Genomic DNA, 18,438 nt, shown 5'->3' on the forward strand with positions numbered 1-18,438 from the left:
TGGCAGATGATAGGAGACTCGTGGGGCACAGACAAAGAACTTTATTATTTGGACTCACAGCCAGAGTATCAGTAACTTCTTGTATGATTTCCCAACCTCTAAATTCCACAAGGAAGCACACAAAGCACCAGGTGATACCTGTGTACAACTTTCTTACATTCCAGGAAACGAACTGTGACCCTACAGACATAAATCTTTTATAATGGTCAGTAAACATGCTTACCCTTGGCTATGAAGAGACACACTACCTTTATTGTGTCACACAGTTAGCACGCCTGCCCTTTGTTCCGGAAAGAAATACTATTTCTACCTTCCATTGTTGTTTTTTACACACACTTGGAAAGGTAGTCCAGAAGAAAAAGTAAATCAGTGCTTTGCTTGCAAGACATGCAGAAGCATGAGAAATCACAAAGTATCGTCTCTTGACAGAACCTATGGAGATATAGTATGAAGACCACAATTCACATTAACCATAGCTATATGAGTGGATCACGTCAGCAACAGGGAACTAAAAATGGAAACTTATCTAAAGAATAAAAAGAGGAGGATTGAATTATGTGCATCCATTAATGCAATTATCATATCATCTTCGATTTAGAATATTTAACTCATTTTTTTTCTTTTTAGAGGTGAATATTTAAGAGAATTTGGTCAACTCAGAAATCATCTGTTAGATATATTAATTAAGTTTCCCATGTATATTTCTGTTCTCATACATAAAACGTTAAGCACAGGGGAATAAAATGTAACTACAAAATTTGCAGAAAATATGCTGGGCCAATGTTCTGCAGTTTAATATATCTCTAAATTTTCTTGCCTTTATTGAATTTATGTAAATTCTCCTATCTAACATTTACTTGAGATAGAGTCTTGGGATTTAATTAAAGGAATAGTATTTGTGGCAAAGAATTGGAAAGCAATATTTAGCTTTAGTAGGTAATTAGCCACTGAATTAAAGGTCTGATCATTTTTCTGATTTCACACTAAAATGAACAAAACGACATACCAGATAAGAGATGTTTTTCATTTCAAGCTGATAAAGTTTCTTAATGATTTTGTGATTTACAAAATTCTCCTAAGGTGTGTATAGTGATTCAAAATGCAAAGCATTAAAAGCAGTTAATTTTGGAGAATCATCTGGGCAATGTATGGTAATGTTTCAATTTTACCATCTAATAGCAATAAACCACAGTCTACCCCCTTTACCCAATAGAGTTCAAGTTAAATTATACCTTCTACATAGGCATTGTGCTGAATCTATTTGTTTGGCTTAGGCTTAATTTTGAATATTAAATCAATATGATCAACATATGCTATTTTTGTAAAAGTCATTAAAAACACTTTGAGTCTTACTCTGTATAAAACCTTACTCTTTAAAGGAGCTACAGAAGTATCAGCTTTAAAGAACACTTCTTTTTTTAATGAAGTAGTACATATTAATCTTATTTGTGAATGAATTGAACTGTCTCTTCAGATTCCTTTTCTAAAAAGCCTTTTTTTGAATGAAGATTTATAAAAATTCTTTGGTATCCTATTTCATTACTTCCTTTCTTTATATTTTGGGTTTTGCTCCCCTTTTGTCCCTTTCACATACACTGAGCTTTTGGTTTGAAGAAAACTAAGTCTTTCGTAATAAATAATGCATTAACAGTATGGAGGTGCCTCAAAAAATTAAGAATAGAATACCATATAACCCAGAAATCCCTCTTCTGAGTATCCATCAAAAATATCTGCAAAAAAAGAAAATATTGGTAAAGATATGTGAAGGTCTGACAATTAAGTTCACGAACTTGTTACAACAATGTGGTTAACTTTTTTTGATATCAGAGGATTATTTTTTATGAATTTGTACCAGCTGGACAGTTAACCAAGTTTGCTATTTGGAAGTGCTAAAAAGGCTGCATGAAAAAGTTAGATGACCTAAAATTTTGCCAACAATTCATGGCTCTTGCATCATGCAATGCACCAGCTCACACGGCACTGTCTGTGAGGGAATTTTTAGCCAGTAAACAAATAACTGTATCGGCATACCCTCCCTACTCACCTGATCTGGCCCCCAATGACTTCTTTCTTTACCTAAAGATAAAGGAAATGTTGAAAGAAATACATTTTGATGATATTCAGGACATCAAGGGTAATAGGACAACAGCTCTGATGGCCATTCCAGAAAAATAGTTCCAAAATTGCTTTAAGGGTAGACAAGGTACTGGCATTGTTAGGTGCATAGCCTCCCAAGTGGAGTACTTCGAAGGTGTCCATAGGGATATTCAGCAATGAAGTATGTCGCACTTTTTCGAGGATGACTTCGCGAACTTACTGCCGGATCTCGTTTCTACCATAGTCATTGCAGCATTATTCAGTGACCAAGACATGGAAATAACCAAAGTGTCCTTCGATAGATGATTGGATAAAGAAGATGTGGTACATAGGAGTACATATCGAGTATACAAATACTATAGGTAAAATATTATAACCCCCCGAAAACAAAACAGAAAAATTACTTCTTGCTTTTGTTACAAATTAGTGATTTATTTTATTTATTTTTAATCTATTTTTATTAAATTTATTGGGGTGACATTGGTTAGTAAAATTATATAGGTTACAAGTGCACAATTTTATAACATCATCATCTATATATTGCATTGTGTGTTCACCACCCAGAGTCAGTTCTCCTTCCTTCCCTCACCATGCATTTGACCCCCTTTTCCCTCTTCTACCTCCCCCTTACCCATTACCTTCTGGTAACCACTAAATTGTTGTCTGTGTGTATGTTTTTGTTTGTTTGTTAGTCTGGTTCATTTGTTGATTTCAGTTTTATATCCCACATATGAGTGAAATTATATGGTTCCCGATTTTTGCTGTCTGACTTATTTCACTTAGCATGATAATCTCAAGATCCATCCATGTTGCTACAAATGGCAGTGTTTCTTCTTTTCTTATTCTGAGTAATATTCTATTGTATGTATGTACCACATTTTCTTTATCCAATTATCTATCAAAGGACACTTCAGTTGTTTCCATGTCTTAATCACTGTGAAAAATGTATGTGTGTGTCTGTGTGTGTTCCAATTCAAATCTGGCATAATTTTTTAAATGTTATAAGATGTTATGTTATAAAGCTTAATACAGAATATGTTATAAGCTTATATTAAAAGCTTATGTTATTAAGCTTAATACAGAATACACACTGACCACTGATTTATTTATATTGTAAAAATTATTGTGTTTAATCAATGTTTTTGATTGGTTAAATTAGTTATTTAGAATTATATTCTTCACAAACTGTACAAAAAGAGAGAAATATATTTGAACTTTGGTGGGCTACATTGAAGCTACTTCCAAGAAGTTGATAGGATATAAGACTTCAAAGATTCAGTTTGTGGTGGAGAATATGTGTTTTGTATGCTTCAGAATGGTAAGTAATGCTGTGAGACTGGAACATATAGTTGAAGCTGTATAGCTGCAATTGTCCCAGTTTATTTCTGTCTGTTAGAAAGTTTCTTAGTAGTTCCATAAGTTTTTCCTCTACTTGGTCTCTATAAAATGCTATCAAACTTGTGGCTCAAAGTTAGAATGATTTAATCTATTAAGTACTACAGTAAATATAAAACAAAAATTTTCCTTTCTCTTCTTTGCCATTTTCTAAGTAATTTATCTTTGGTTATACTTAAAGGGGCTGCTATTTCCTCAGAAAGTGTTGTATGTCATTTTAGATTAACTTTGTATATGAAAGGGCGGTAGGTCTGAAATTAGGAGGGAAATGATATATAATATAATAGAGACATTTATGTATTCTATACAGAACCTCATACAATATGTACTTTACAATTTCTAAAAGTGATGGGTGTATATTTACAAAGCAAGTTTTAAATTTAAATTTTAATATTAGTAAAGAATGACTAGATGGCAATTTTATTTTTTTAAAAAAAGCCTTGACGCCTGAATTTGTTGTTGTTGTTTGTGTGTTTGTTTGTTTTTCCTACTTGAGAAAGTTAAATGAATTCCGGGGAAAAAATCTGCAATGAGATATGGTACACACAAAAAATCACTTTTTAAATTATAAAATTCACTGTGCAATCTCTTTTATCTCCTTCAGATTGTGACTTTGTTGTGATCTTCACAATGAATCATTACGAAATACTTTTGATACCAATATGTTCTGTTTGCATAAGAGTTTAGGTAATTAATAAGCACCTGAGGCTTCATTGCATTACAAATTGATTGAACATTTGCATAGTTTAAAAATAGAAATATTTTACACTAAGGATCATCTGACATTTGTTTATAGATATGAATCATGTTTATAAATATTATTTATACTGCATTTTTATTTAATAATAAAGTTAAGGGTCATGTTTATTTATATTATTTTCAGAGATTTATAACAAAGCAAAAAAAAAAAAAAATCCCCAAAGAAAGATGAGCAACAAATTTTCCCATTCCCAAACTTTTTCATGAAAAAGTTTACATGAAACTACTATCTAGTACTTGATAATGTAAAATTAGTAGATTGTGATTTTTAAACTTTTGGAGATAATTACTTCCTCTTTTTCTAACAAACTTCAAAACTGACATTGTAGGTCTTTTGTTTGTTGTTTCAAAGGTCTTAATTTCATAGTGTTGTCATATCTTGAATTACGAGATTTAAAAAACAATAGACTATTTTTTAAGTAGTTTTAGGTTTACAAGAAAATAAAGCAAACAGGATAAAGATTTCTCATATACCTCCTGTTCCCACGCATTAATATTCTCCCATTATCAACATTCCCCATCAGAGGGGTATATTTGTTAAAATTGGTGAACCTGCATTAACACATTATAATCACCCTACCCCTGTACTTTACAACCCTACATAAACCAGTAGGGTTACTAGTGTTTTACATCTTATGGGTTTGGAAAATTAATCACATTTTGTAGGATACTGCCTTATCCACTTTTCTGCCTCTGGTCAAGATTATTCATAAACCTTCGAAGCTATAATGTTTTGAATTACTCATTTTTAAGAATCCCCAGTCTTCACTGAAATTTACCCAAACAATTATGTTTTCCTTCTCTTTCTTTCTTTTCTTTTCTTTTCTTTTTATTTTTTTTAATAGCTATTCTAGTGGATGTGAATAGCGGTATCTCATGTTGCTTTACTTTGCCTTTCCGTAATGATGAAAGGTATTGAGCATCTTTTGTTGTTTTTGCTGATGACTTGTATATCTCATTTGGAGATATGTCTACTCAAGCCCTTTGCCTATTTTAATATTGTCTCTTTGTTGTTGAGTTGCCAAGTTTCTCTATACATTCAGCATAGGAGACTTTCATCAGATGTATGATTTGGAAATATTTTCTTTCATTTTGTGGGTTGTCTTTCATTTTATTGATAGTATCATTTGATACATAAAATACTTTAACTTTAATACAGTCCAACTCATCTGTTTTTCTTTTGTTGCTCATGTTTTTGGTGTCACATCTAAGAAACCGTTGTGAAATCAAAGGTCATGAAGATTTTTTCCCTATATTTTCTTCTAAAAGTTTTATAGTTTTACTTCTTTTATGAACACCTTCTGCTGATTATGAGTTTATATTTATATGGTGTGAGGTAGGGGTCCACCTTCATTCTTTTACATGTGGATATCCATTTAAATGGGACCATTTGTTTAAGAGATTTTCTTGGACTTATCAAATGGTCTTGGCACCTTTGCTGACTATCACTTGATCTTAGACATTTGGGTTTATTTTTAGACTCTCAATTGTATTCCATTGATCCCTGTGTTCATCCTTGTGCTGATACTACATTATCTTGATTACTCATGCTTTGTAATAAGTTTTAAATTCAGGAAGTATGGATCCTCCTTTTTTTTTTCCCCCAAGATTATTTTGTTTGGGGCCCCTTGCATTCCATATGGGTCTTCATATTAGCTTTCACATTTTTGCAAAAGAGATTTGGTGATTTTGATAAGGATTGTGTTGAGTCTCTAGATTGCCTTTTATATTGTTGCCATATTAATATTAGTTCTTCACATCCATGAACATTGGGTGTCTTTCCATATATTACGTAGGTCTTTTTAAAACTTTTTTTGAAATATTTTGTACTTTTCACTGCACAAGTCTTGCACATCCTTAGTTAAATTTATTCCAAAGTGAGTTTTTTCATGATTTTATAAATGAGATTATTTTCTCAATTTACTGTTTGGATTGTTCATCTCAGGTGTGTAGAAACAAAACTGATTCTTGTGTTTTGATCTTGCTCCATGCAACTTTACCGACTTTATTAGCTCTAATTATTTTTTGATTCTTTATAATTTTCTATACATAGTATTATGTCATCTGTGAATGTATTTTTACTTCTTTCTTTCCAATGTGATGGATTCTATTTCTCTTTCTTGCCTAATTACTCTAGCTAGAACTTCTAGTACAATGTTAAATCACAGTGACAAAAGTACACATACTTGTCTTGCTTCTCATCTAAAAGGAAAGCTTTCAGTTTTTCACCATTAAGTATGATGGTAGCTGAGGGTTTTTATAAATGCCTTTTATGATAGTGAAGGACATTTTTTCTGGTCTCAGATTTCTAAGTGTTTTTATGATAGAAAGTTGTTAGATTTTTGTAAGTTGCTTTGTCTGCCTCGATTGAAAATAAATTCTGTTTTATTTTTTTACTTCATTTTATTAATGTGGTGTACTACATTGATTGATTTTGTATATCAAACCACCCTTGCATTGTTGGAGTAACTCTTATGTGATCATGGTATATGATCCTTTTCATATTTTACTAGATTTGGTTTGATAATAACTTGTGAAGATTCTCAGTGTGTTTTTTATTGAGAATTTGTCTCATCACTTAAATCACTTCTTTGTCAATTTCTCTGGTTTTGTTTCCCAGACATTTCAGAAGATCGCTTATCCATAAGTTCATCTTCAAATCCCTTTGGATTATTTTCCATAAGAGAAATAATTATTTCCGCAGCACTACCTATTATTTCTGTCTCCAAATCTCTTTTAAATAGAGATGTCTAAAGCACAGTATAATAATCACCCTAGCTCTGGTGTCAGGAATACTGGGGGTGATATTGTCAGTCTTTCTGATGTAATTCATTTGATATTTTATCTATATCAATACATAAGCTTTGTCAGTTACTTTACTTGTAAATGATTGTGTCATTGAACTAATCGGAATGTAAAACATACACAATTTACCCTTTGGAATATACTGTTATTTTGCAGCTTATAATGCATTGATATAAAATATGCATACATGAGATTCAAGTACTTAAAGAATTTCTCTTCGAAATATGCCTCTCTATTCATTGACTATTAAACTGTGAATAATTGCTTTTGTTTACATTTATTATTCTATTTCACTAATCAGTGGGGACTAGTTGAAAAAGTTTGTGATTATCTAAACTTGAAATTAGAGTTTAAAATTTCCTGTTAAACCCTTCATTCATTAAACGTGTTTTCTAATTTTATTCTATCGCTGGCATACATCCTAAACTAATTTCCTATATGATGATGAATGTGAGATATAATTTTGAGTATTTGTGTATGTGAACATCACTTTATTCTACCTTCATCCATAATTTATAGTTTAGTGTAGTATGAATTGTATGGGTTTAAAGTTATTTTCTCTCTAAACTTTGAAGGCACTGTTCTATTTTCCATGGAATTAAACATTACTTATGAGAATAACAACCATGCTATTGTGTTTTTGTAAATGACCTAGGTTTGTTAATTGGAGAAGTTGAGGATGAACTCAATAATTTTTGCTGTTCTAAAGATCAACCAAAAATGTGACTAGATATTTGAGTTTTTCAATTATTATTCTTTGGATTATACAGCCAATGAATACTGTAACTCTTCGACTCTGGGAAATGATATTCTATTTTTCTTCTCACAGGTTTACCTTCCATTTTCTCTATTCCAGTAAGCTAAAGAACTACTAATGGTCATTGAAAAGAGGGTTTTATTAAGGAGCACCAAGATCCATGTGAACTGCTCCAATTCGTCCTAGACCATATGTAAAGAACAAATCCTGTTTTGTTTTTGTTTTGAAACAGAGGGTCTGAACTCACTGCTATAGCCTTTTTACTGCCTGCTATCCTTTATTCATCAAGTCTCCTTCCCAACCCTCTGAAGATTATTTTAGGAAAGATTTGTGCCCCCTCAACATCCATGCTCTCCATATTTTATTTTATTTTATTTTTTTGCTGCAACTACCTTCATTGTGCTTCATGAGTCAATAACTTTCCAACTGCCTTATAGAAATTTGTTGAAATGTCTAGTTTGCTGATGAGTTACCATTTGTTTTCTTCTTTTCCGTGGCATACAGCTTTTAAAAATGCCTTTGCTATCACAGTATGTTTCTCAGAGGAGAGAAAATAATTACGTTTTCTCAGTCCATCGTCTTCAATAAAAAGTTTTTTTTTTGTGTTTTTTTTTTTTTTAACACAATTCACTTACACATGGCATTTGGGTATATGACTAGATTTTATTGAAGTTTTGGAATATGGCAAGTCCTGAAAGCAATTTATTCTTATTGCAACATATACTTGTTCCCAAAAGTCACTTGACTTTTTATTTCTATTATGTGATGATTTGATTAGTTCTTTCTATTACTTAGACAGCATTCTCATTACCCATGCCTCTATTACCTATCCCACAGCTAAATTGTTTTATATTTTTATATGGATTATTTTATCCATATCTTTTTTTGTCTCTTTCTGAATATATTCTCAGGATTTTGTCTTCTTCTCAAATAGCTTATCCAAGTAATTTACTAAACACTCTCTTTTCAAAAAGAAATTCTAGTGGCACCTGTTGTTTCCATTATAAATTCCAGTGCTTTGTTTGTACTATGCAAATTCTATGATGTACTACTCAGTAATATTGACATTAGCTCATTGTATCCATGAATACCCTCTCATCCCCAATATATAAACTGCTTTCTGAAAAGGAAAGACCATACGTGAGGTGCACATAGAAAATCCCAGTTTCTATACCTTAGAGCTGTGTTCTCAAAATTTAGAATTCAGCAGAATGACCTGAAGGACTTGGCAACATACAAGTTTCAGCATTACCTATATATATACATTTTTTATTGAATAGGTCTGTATGGAGCCTGTTGATTTCCATTTTTATTAAGCTCCCAGATGACTCTGATCCTGCTGATCTGAGGACTGTGCTAGGAGAACCATCACCTAGAGTAGCTCAAACATCCTGCTTGTGAGAGATAGGGGGATTTAGAGAAAGTCCAAATGTGTCAGTAGTGTCTGAAAGCATTGCCTTATGTAACTGTGACACTTTAATATTTTAAATAAGTATTCAATAGCAGAAAAAGATATTTGAGGAGGACATAGCAGAAAATTGGGTGTATTTATGTGATTCTGTGATTCGTGGTTTCACTCTCTGGTAAAATGAGTCAAAGTGCACATAAGCATTAGCCTTCAGCTAATTGTTGCAAATACTGTAGGGATTATACAAAAAGAAAAAAAAAAAAAAAAAAGAACAACGCAGAAATAAAAATGGCCCCTATCCTCTTTGTCAGCATTTGTGGTTTCTACATGTAAGCCCAATATTTATGAGTTTTTGTGTACTAATATGAAACAAATATTTACCAGAGATAGTATTTTAAACAAAATAAAGGTGTTCCTCCCCTAGTGATCATAAAGTGTATAACAATGGCAGAAATAAAATTAGAATTGCTAGTTTACTATTCTGTAGAGCAATAACATGACATTTCCCTATGGAATAGTAAAGCTACATTATTAAAGTGTTTGTATTATTAATAAACGAACATGTCAGATTTACATTTTTTTCAATAACTGAGTATATCTTATGATTTTTAAGATAAGTTAGATTGCATGAACAAATGTCTACTTTCTGAGAATTGATTTCAATTAATGAAAAAAATGCTTCAAGAACATATATAGCCTTCATATATCCTTCAGGGTGTGTGTGTAGTCTGTGTGTACGATATAGTTAACATTACTAAAACTAAAAAGGTGCATTAGAAAAGCTACTTTCCACATTATATTTATCAACAACCTTTTGCAATTTTATCTGATGAGCTATATTTTTGGTTGATTACTTCCAGTATAATAAAATGAAGCTCATGCTTTTCTCAGTTTAATTACCTTTTGTAAAAAATTGTTTAACATTTATATAATCAGCATTTTCCATTTTATCAAACATGCTCTGAAACATGATTTTTTAATGTCCAAACAAAATTACATCATATAAATGTGACATAAATTAAGCACGCCTCTATTGTTGGGCGTTTCATTAAATTTGTTTCCTGAGAGTGGGATTGCTGAGTTAGTGTTAAATACATTTATGACTGCAAAAATTTTTTTTATAAATAAATCATGTAAAAACTAATGTTCCTACCTAGAGTGAGAATGTATATTCTACAGCACACTGGTAAATTATTATTACCTGTTTTCATTTTATTTATATTTTTACCAATTTGGTAAAATCATAATATGTCAATGTAGTTTTATTTTGTAGTTTTGTAACTCTGTTTGTGATACTCCGTTTTTAATGTGCTTTTAGGTTAATTGTTTTTTTTTCTTCAGTTTAAAACATAGCAATAGTTTTCATGAGTATAATATATTACATAAAACCAGGAAAATAGTTACTAAGATTCTGCAAATATTACTATTTTATGCTATTCTCCCATTTTAAAACTGGAAGTGTAAAGCAAATATATGTATGATTGCTATAGCTGATGTTAGTACATAAGAACTATCTCTCTCTCTCTCTCTCTCTCTCTCTCTCTCTCTCTCTCTCTCTCTCTCTCTCTCTCTCTGCCTCTATCTTCCTCTTCCTCCCTCCCTCCCGCCCTCTTTTGTACCCTTCTACTCTTTATGTACTAAAGAAAGGTTTGTTTAAATTCACTTCTCAAATCCAGAATCGGTGCATAGTTTAATGGTTAAGAAAAACTACAGTCCATATGTGGTCTAGAATATGATATATAAATGTTATATTACCTAGAATTAATGCTCTTAATTTTTAAGGCAATAGAACACATTGTAATTTGTATCAGCATGTGTATTTACTTTACAGTTTCCCAAATCAATTTTATCTTATTTGCAAATTGAAACTCGATAAGTTAATAAAACATTTGAGAACACAAAGGGAAATATAACATGAAAATGAAATCTGCAGCATTTAACATTCATATCCATCCTGTCACTTATTCTATGTGTATATGAACCATCTGTAAAGTAAGTGACTTCATTTTCTAATCTGTAACTAATAAGAGATTTTTTATATATATAGAAAAATATATGTTTATGTATGCATATGTATTTTTTTCAGGAAGAACCACATTCATTCCAAACAACACATTACTAAATGTGATGTGTGTGTGTAAGTGTTTGTTTGACCTTGATTGCTTTTTTTCAGTAGGATAGCAATATCAGTCCTGTGAGGGTGTGACAATGTGAGAGGACCACCTATAAGGACTGCTGAAAAGGATCTGGAGGGATCGTTGTTATACAGTCAGAGAAAGACAGTAATGGTGTGTGTGTGTGTGTGACAGAGAGAGAGAGAGAGAGAGAGAGAGAAGAGAGAAAGAGAGAATCAGAGAGAGAGAACCAGAGAGATAGAGGAGATTTATGGAATAACAAATCTTTTGAATGGGATAGATTAAACAGAACGAATTCTTTAATTTTTAATTACTGAACATTTATCTAAATATTACGGACAAATTTAAAAATGAAATAGAGTATATCATTTTACAAAAATATTACTGAATGAGAAGCTAAAATGGCCTCTACAACTTCAGAGGTGACTAAAATTTAGTTTATGATTGGCTCTCTTCCAGCGGTAGAATTGGCAGAGTTCAGATAGAGAGCTAAATGTGACCCCGCTGAGATAAGAGATGGTAAAAAATAGAAAAAGTAATTGCTTTAGCAATGATCTACTTTGGAAGTGATGGATTCTTTCAGGTAGGATTTGGTAACCTTTCTGTCCCTGGCACAATCTTCTGAGAACTCTATGAGATCAAATATCTCTGCCTAGGGAGGTGGAAACTCTTCAGAAACCTCCTACCATTTAAAATACTGCAAGTGAACTGAAGTTAGTATAGTTGTGAACCAAGGTTTGTTTTTTGCCGTGTCCATGAGCATGAGGTGAAGAGGAACCATTTTCTACAGATTTTTCTATCTAATACTCTTCAGGATCTAATGAGATCAGTCAACTTCAGGTAAACACCCTGATGCTGAAACAGCAATTGGCCATCTCCCTCTTCTAACCCATTTGTCTTTAGCTATTCTCACAGAGGGAATGGCAGAGTATGTTTAGGGCAAAATAAATTCCTATTTTTATATGCCTATCTGAGAAAGAAAAAGAAGACAAGTCAATAAAGATATAGCCAAGTTTAGCTTTTGGATGTGTTCTGTTTTTGCTTCTCTGACCAGCTGCACATGTTTGGGAAACTAATCATTTACTTTGACAGACTTATTCTGCATTACACTTTCTACTGAGTTTTCTGAAAAAGCAAAAACTATTTTGTCCTCTGGCATTCACACACCAGGTGGTCTAATTTTTGCCTGTTGGCTCACAATAGGTGTTTGGAGATTTTCTCCCTGACCTGAATCGATTCTTCAACTGACAGAGCAAAGTAAATCTTGGACAAAAACAACAAAGAATATGTTTCCACTAGCAAGGTCAGTGTAAATTATGGAGGATTCATGTACTAAGGTGATGTAGTAGAATCCTACGAGTGCTTTTGTTTGAATAGAAAGATCAAAGTATAAAGAAGTATTGACTTAGACAGATACATTATTTTTTCAGTCCAGTTTATATTATTAGTTAATATTATTCCATTCCCCTGATGCTTCATAAGTTGCACAACTAGGACTTGAGCAATTTTCCTGCTTACCAGAAGAAACAGGATTAGTCATTGATAATTCTTTCTCGCATGTTTCCTCTGATAGTGACACCAGGCAAGCATTGCAGTAGGTGTGTTTGTCTTCTAAACATTTGTATCAAAAGTTGGTCCTTGATTTTGACTCTACTTTCTGTTACTTATATAAACCTTTGACATTGTAATTAAGCTTTATAATTTTGACATCATTTGAAGTAATGTATCCCAGAAACACATTGCCTTCTGGGTAAACTGGACTGATTTCATCTTCTTCTTCTTCCCTTTTTTTTTTTTTTAAATAGTACCTAATTGTATTTCAATTATGGGATGCTCCTGTATTCTATTTTGAGAATTCCTTGGGAAGTCCACATTCAAGTCATTTATATTGATTACGGTTTCAAAGATATTATTCCTAGTCACTTTCAATATTTCCTTTTCCTATTATAAAAACCTAAATATTGTTTTTCTCTATTCTAAAATGAACGGGTTAACTCTTTAGTCACTTTTCTTTGGAGGCACCCTAGTTTTCTGACAGCTTTTTGCAGATGAACAAGAACCACACTATTAGAGGAATATATTGTATGAATTTTACCTATGTGAAGATAAGTAAATGTTTTCTGAGATTTTGAATAGTCTTTTGGTTATCCTTGTGGTTTTCATCACTGTGACAGAATTATTATTAAGTTTTCAAACTGTGAGATGTCTAAGCTTATCTAATGAAAGGAAATTTGCCTCTAGATTTTATGGGGTACCATATAAAACACTTCTATGAAAATTAGCAACAATATTTTATTTTATCTTTTAAATATATAATGTATCCACCTGTTCAAATTTTAAAAAGCATAAAGTCCAGTGGTTAGTTTCCTACCCACCTCCATGGCCCAACCATCCATTTCTTTTTCTAGAGATATGTAGTATATACACAAGCAGATCCCAATTTCCGTTTTTTTGTTTAAATTCAGATACCTTCATTCAACACACATTGTTATACATCTGGCTTCAAATATTAATATGTTTTAGATAACAATCCTGTATTCTTGAAGAGTCCCATATTCTTTATAAGGCCCCATATTTTTCCATTGCGTAAGTAATTTATTTGAGTAAGTTATATGAGTAAGTTATTCCCTAGTAATCAACATATAAGGATTTCCTACTCTTTTTCTATTAAAACAATGATTCATCGAAATGCTGTGTATTTAGGCACTTTCACATATGTGCAATAATGTAGAGGATAAATTTCTAAAAGTAGGGTTGCTGGCAAGAGGTGAATGTATTTGTTTCTTTGATTTATTGCCAAATTGTCCTCCAAAGGGAATGAAACGGTGTGTACTCACCCCAGCAATCTCTGAGAATACTTGTTTTCCTACGTATTCACTAACTACCCTAACAAGATTATAGATGTTTATCAATCTGATAAATGTGTTCTGTTTTAAATTATATTGGGCATCTATGTATTGGTTTTTCTATGAATTATCCATGTTATTGACTCATATTCCATTGTGTTTCTTTTCTTATCATTTGTAAATAATTTTCTTCACTGGGTAGAATAGATTTTAATTAGTTACAAATATTTTATGCTATATGCTCTTTAACTTTAACTGCATTATGGTGATTTTTACCATGCAACAAATTTTAAAAATTAATTTTGTTTGGCATTTTGTGGATTTTGTGTCATACTTAGAAAGCATTCACTAATCCATGAATATTATCGATGGCTAATTTTATAACTATTTGGTTTCAATGTTTTACTTTCCGTTTCAGTTTTGACAATTAAATATTTTATCATTTTGAATTTATTGTTATTAACTGTGATAAATCACTATTCATCTTTATTTCCAGATGGCAACCTAAGTTTTCCAGAATAATTTGTTAAGTAACCTTACTTTACTTTAACTTAATCATTTACCAAATTCCCAAACAATATCTGGATTTTTTAAATTTTCCATTGTAAACTTGAAATTAGTTTATTTAGTTCAAAAACATGAGTGCTATTGACATTTTATTGAATATTATACTAAATATGAATATTAATTTAGGGAAATTTTAATCTTTATGAATTTTTAAATTCCAAGAAGGAGGTGCAACTTGCCATCTATTAAAGACTTTACTTGAGCATTTCAGTTTTCCTTTTTTTATTAAAGGCAATTCAATATGTTTGAAGTAGTTAAATTATCCATTATAATAAATGATCTCCTTTATTTAACTATTGCTGAAAAATAAAAAATAAATTTTTAAAATTGTTCAATCTATGTTTTTGTAACTATCTCAATATTATATATTATCTTGGTGGCATGTCAGTTTTGCAAAAAAAAAAGTCTAACTTGTTTATTCACACATCTTAAATCAGAATAAAAGGGCTAACTCGTTAGTCAAGTTCTATAACACATTTGAATTACTAAAAATACAAATATATGTAGATTCTTTAGCATGAGAGAATGATCTCTAATTTTTGATTGTCTTAAATACTTTTAAGTGTTCCTGGGTTTAAGAGATGTTTGAAAACAGTTATCTTCCAAGCTAGCTGCATTTCTTATTAGCCACAGGTTTAGACTGAGACAATGAGTAGATTCTTATTTTTAACCATCATGCAACATCACTTTATTTATTGCTATACAAGGTCTTAATGAATTAGGGAAGAGGTTGGTTTTATTGTTGTTATAGCCCACATAACTCATCCAGCCCATATAACACACACTGCTAACATTCTTTATTTCTTTTTAATTTTTAAATATTTTTAATTAAAGTATAGCTAATATATTCATATGTTATTATATTAGTTTCAAGGGTACACCATAGTTATTCAACATTTATGTAAAGAAGTGGTCACTATGATAAGTCGAGCAACCATGTGACACTCTACCACACTATCACAAAATTATTGACTATATTCCCTGTGCTGTACGTTACATCCCCATGAGTTATTTGCTTTAAACTCGGAAATTTGAATACCTTACTCCCTTTAACCTTTTCTCCCTTGTTAAATTGTTCAATTACAGTTGACATTCAATATATTTTTATATTAATTTCAGGTATACAGCATAGTGGTTGCACATATGTAATTTGAGAAATGGTCCTGCTGACTAGTCTAGTACCCACCTGGCACCATACATAGTTATTACCATATTATTGACTATATTCTCTGTGTTTTACTTTATATCCCCTTTATATTTGTCATTCCAGGTGTGTCTCTTGTGTGGGTTTATATTTGTAACTACTAGTTTGTACTGCTTAATCCCTTCCCCTTTTTCACTCACCCCCAATCTCCCTCCCATCTGGCAACCATTAATATGTTCACTGTATCTACGAATTTGTTTGTTTATTTTGTTCTTTAGATTCCACATATAAGCTAAATCACATAGCATCGGTCTTTCTCTGCCTGACATTCTACTGAACGCAGTACACTCCAGGTCCATCCATGCCGCCATAGATGGCAAGAACCCATTCCGTTAAGTGGCTGAGCAACATTCCACTGTATATATGTACTACCTCTTCTTTATTCATTTTTTCATCAACAGACACCCAGTCTTAGCCATTGTAAAAAACTGCTGCAATGAACATATAGATGCCTATGACTTCTTGAAGTAGCATATCGGTTTCTTCATATAAATACCCAGAAGTAGGATTAGTGGGTCTTTCTTTGTCTTTTGTTATAACCTTAGTTTTAAAGTCCATTTTGTCTGGTATAAGTGTTGCCACTCCAGCTTTTTTCTGTGTTTCCATTTTCATGATATTTCTTTTTCCATCCCTTTATTTTTAGTCTATGTGTGTCTTTCGATCTGAAATGTATTGCTTATAGGCAGCATATGTAACAGTCTTGTTATCTTATCCATTCACACACCCCCATATTTTGATTAGAGCACTTAATCCATTTACATGGATAGTAATTGTTGATACGTATGTAGTTATTGCCATTTTATTCATAATTTATTTTATTTCATTTATCTTTTTGTCTTAAAGAAGTCCCTATAATAATCCTTGTAATACTGCTTTAGTGGTGATGAACTCCTTTAGTTTTTTCTTATCTGGGAAGCTCTTTATCTGTTCTTCAATTCTAAATGATAACCTTGCTGGGTAGCGTAATCTTGGTTGTAGGTCCTTACTTTTGATCACTTTGAATATTTCATACCAATCTTTTCAGGCCTGCAGGTTTCTGTTGAGAAATCAGTTGACACTCCTGTGGGAGCTCCCTTGTAGGTAACATAAAATATTATATTAGGTTCAGAGGTACATCATAGTTATTCAACAGTACCGCTTTTCTCTTGCTACTTTTAAGATTCTTTTTTGTCTTCAACCCTTGTCCTTTTAATTATGATATGTCTTGGCGTGGACCTCTTTGGTTCATCTATTTTGGACTTTCTGTGCTTCCTGGGCTTGTATGTCTATTTCTTTCACCAGGTTAGGGAAGTTTTCTGTCATTATTTCATAAAATAGGTTTTCAATTCCCCGTTCTCTCCCTTCTCCTTCCAGTACCCCTATAATGTGAAAGTTGGTACATTTTATGTTGTGCCAGAGGCCCCTTAATCTCTCCTTAATTCTTTTTTTTTTTTCCTCTTTGCAGTTTGGGTGTTTTCTACTACCTTATCTTCTATATCCTCTGTTTACCTAATCTACTGTTGATTCCCTGTAATGTATTCTTCATTTCAGTTATTGTATTCTTTATTTTTTCTGGATCTTTTTTATGTTTTCTATCTCCATTTTTATTCTTCCTATCTATTTGTTAAAGTTCTCCCTGAGATCATTAGCATCCTTATCACCAGTGTTTGGAATTCTGCATCTGGTAGATTACTTGTGTCAATTTTATTTAGTTATTTTTCTGAAGCTTTGTTCTGTACACTTGGGACATTTTTTATAATCTCCTCATTTCTCTGCCTCCTTGTGTTTGTTTATGTGTATTAGATAGGGCTGCTGTGTCTTCTCATCTTAGTAGAGTGGCCTTATGTAGTAGGTGTGCTGTGGGGCTTAGTGGCACAGTCTTTCTGGTCACTTGAGCCACGCATTCCAGGTGTGTCTCTTGTGTGGGTTTTGTGTGTCCTCCTCTTATAGTTGATAACTGTTTGCTATTTGCACATCAATAGGAGTGATTGTCCCTCAGTCTCATTGTTTGTGAGGACTGGCTGTGACTACAGTGGAGGAGCTGTGGTGCAGGGGCTGACCCTACAGAACAGGACCTGCCTCAGCATGGCTCTGGTGCCTGCCCAATCATCCCATTCAGTGTGTCCTTCTTGGAGGCAGCTGGATGATGCTTCAGCTCTGTCCAAAGCTGGCCACTGGGGTGTGCCAGCCCCATGACCATCTTGGAAGGCATTCATTGCACGTCAAGTTAAGCCACATCCTGTGCCCCACCTGAGCCACCTGGTTGGAGCCCCAACAAAATATGCAAATGTCTGCTACCCATGCCATGCTTGCAAGGGCCTTGAGTCCAAGCCATGAACCAAAGCTGCTTGCCACTAGTGCCAGACTTAGGGCTGATCAGTCAGTGTTATAGAACATGCTCAAGCCAGATGCTGCTTGTTTAGGTTCCACCAAACTTTGAAGGACCCTGGGAAAGTCTTCAGTATGAATGAAGACAGGTGGTTTGT

General features: G+C 32.6%; 1 protein-coding gene across 2 annotated transcripts in view; it reads left to right on the plus strand.

Moving 5' to 3' along the window:
• Positions 1-18,438, plus strand: part of GRID2 (glutamate ionotropic receptor delta type subunit 2) — a 1,327,346-nt gene that overhangs the window by 555,625 nt on the left and 753,283 nt on the right. Inside the window, exon 1 of one of the 2 annotated variants that reach the window (XM_081037561.1) lies at positions 12,644-12,659. The exons of the other annotated variant lie outside the window; for it this stretch is intronic. The gene's annotated coding sequence lies outside the window, so the exon portion shown is untranslated. Of the gene's footprint in view, positions 1-12,643; positions 12,660-18,438 lie in introns of those variants that run through there. 2 annotated transcript variants of the gene reach the window in all.

The sequence above is a fragment of the Rhinolophus hipposideros genome, assembly GCF_964194185.1.
Source record: "Rhinolophus hipposideros genome assembly, chromosome: 1".
Classification (NCBI taxonomy): Eukaryota; Metazoa; Chordata; class Mammalia; order Chiroptera; family Rhinolophidae; genus Rhinolophus; species Rhinolophus hipposideros.